The following is a 2,715-nucleotide window of genomic DNA, read 5'->3' as shown; positions in this document are numbered from 1 at the left end:
GGCTCCTCATAATGGGCACAGCGGGTGCACAGACCCGGGAACTCAGCACAGGGATGGTGGGGGCTCCTCATAATGGGCACAGCGGGTGCACAGACCCGGGAACTCAGCACAGGGATGGTGGGGGCTCCTCATAATGGGCACAGCGGGTGCACAGACCCGGGAACTCAGCACAGGGATGGTGGGGGCTCCTCATAATGGGCACAGCGGGTGCACAGACCCGGGAACTCAGCACAGGGATGGTGGGGGCTCCTCATAATGGGCACAGCGGGTGCACAGACCCGGGAACTCAGCACAGGGATGGTGGGGGCTCCTCATAATGGGCACAGCGGGTGCACAGACCCGGGAACTCAGCACAGGGATGGTGGGGGCTCCTCATAATGGGCACAGCGGGTGCACAGACCCGGGAACTCAGCACAGGGATGGTGGGGGCTCCTCATAATGGGCACAGCGGGTGCACAGACCCGGGAACTCAGCACAGGGATGGTGGGGGCTCCTCATAATGGGCACAGCGGGTGCACAGACCCGGGAACTCAGCACAGGGATGGTGGGGGCTCCTCATAATGGGCACAGCGGGTGCACAGACCCGGGAACTCAGCACAGGGATGGTGGGGGCTCCTCATAATGGGCACAGCGGGTGCACAGACCCGGGAACTCAGCACAGGGATGGTGGGGGCTCCTCATAATGGGCACAGCGGGTGCACAGACCCGGGAACTCAGCACAGGGATGGTGGGGGCTCCTCATAATGGGCACAGCGGGTGCACAGACCCGGGAACTCAGCACAGGGATGGTGGGGGCTCCTCATAATGGGCACAGCGGGTGCACAGACCCGGGAACTCAGCACAGGGATGGTGGGGGCTCCTCATAATGGGCACAGCGGGTGTACAGACCCGGGAACTCAGCACAGGGATGGTGAGTTTAAGGCCCCTTTCACACCAGGGTGTTCCCTTGTGCGTTTTGTTTCCGCGGCTGAAACGCATGCTAATCTAAATCCCATGTATTCCAATGGGGCGCCGTTCACGCACACGTGCTGAGTCGCGTGTAACAATACGCCCGTTGTTTAAAATAGTCCCTGAGCGTCTGTTGTGGCCATTATCAGCTCGTCTTGCTCTAGAGACTTCAATGGAAAACGTGCCCGATCAGCGTGTTTTTGTGCTTTGTCGCACATGTGACCAGAAAGCACGCTGAAACGCTCATGGAAGTTGCGACACGCTGCGGCCCCGGTGTGTGAATGGGGAAGAATTCCATCCGAGGGACATCTCCGGGTTATTTCTACTGCAATGCTGACATCTAATGGGCACCAGAGGTAAGCACACGGGTCATCATGTGAAAGTATTCCGTGTACATGTGTATATCAATGAGAAGACACGCCAAGGTGCATCGCTAACATCATGTGTTGTACATACCTAGTCATGTACATGTGTATGTGTCTGATACGTGTGATTGTTTCCAGCATTGTGTGTGTGAAGATTACAATGTATCACCCGGCCGGTGATGTCAGACAATGAGGGGTGACCTCAGAGCTCAGCTTGTCTATTGTTCTATACACAGACAGTATACGGCGTATACCCCATCATCATATGTCATTGTACACGGCTCATTCCTCACCCTGTGACTGCGACATGTACAGTGATACCTCTTCCATGTCTGGTGGTAAGATGGAGGATTCTTCATTCCTTCCTCCTTCATTCCTTTATTCCTCCATTCCTACCTTCCTCCATCCCTCCCTCCCTTCCTTCAATCCTCCCTTCATTCCCTTCTTTCTTCCTCCCATCCTTATGGATGGGGTAGAGGTTGGTGAGCTCCGGGGTTGTGGCCAGCAGCATGACAAATGGGTAAGGGTCATGAGAGAACTGGCGATGTCAAGCGGCCCTCATGATTAAGAAAAGTCATAGGAGAGGGCCATGGCAGATAAGGAAGGGTCATGGGAGAGGAAGGGCCATGGCAGATGAGGAAGGGTCATAGGAGAGGAAGGGGCATGGCAGATGAGGGAGGGGCATGGGGTGCAGATGAGGAAGGGTCATAGGAGAGGAAGGGCTATGGCAGATGAGGAAGGGTCATAGGAGAGGAAGGGCTATGGCAGATGAGGAAGGGTCATAGGAGAGGAAGGGCTATGGCAGATGAGGAAGGGTCATAGGAGAGGAAGGGCTATGGCAGACGAGGATAGGTCATGGGAGAGGAAGGGCCATGGCAGATGAGGAAGGGTCATGGGAGAGGAAGGGCCATGGCAGATAAGGAAGGGTCATGGGAGAGGAAGGGCCATGGCAGATGAGGAAGGGTCATAGGAGAGGAAGGGTCATGGCAGATGAGGAAGGGTCATGGGAGAGGAAGGGCCATGACAGACGAGGAAGGGGCATGGGAGAGGAAGGGTCATGGCAGATGAGGAAGGGTCGTGGGAGAGGGTCATGACAGATGAGGAAGGGTCATGGGAGAGGAAGGGCCATGACAGATGAGGAGGGGTCATGGGAGAGGAAGGGCCATGGCAGATGACGAAGGGTCATGGGAGAGGAAGGGCCATGACAGATGAGGAAGGGTCATGGGAGAAGAAGGGCCATGGCAGATGAGGAAGGGTCATGGGAGAGGGCCATGGCAGATGAGGAAGGGTCATGGGAGAGGAAGGGCAATGGCAGATGAGGAAGGGTCATGGGAGAGGAAGGGTCATGGCAGATGAGGAAGGGTCATAGGAGAGGAAGGGACATGGGGGGGGGGGGGGGGGC

This window comes from Nanorana parkeri, unplaced genomic scaffold, assembly GCF_000935625.1.
Source record: "Nanorana parkeri isolate BGI_ZX_2015 unplaced genomic scaffold, ASM93562v1 scaffold2834, whole genome shotgun sequence".
NCBI lineage: Eukaryota > Metazoa > Chordata > Amphibia > Anura > Dicroglossidae > Nanorana > Nanorana parkeri.
Note: the sequence above shows the minus strand (reverse complement) of the source record.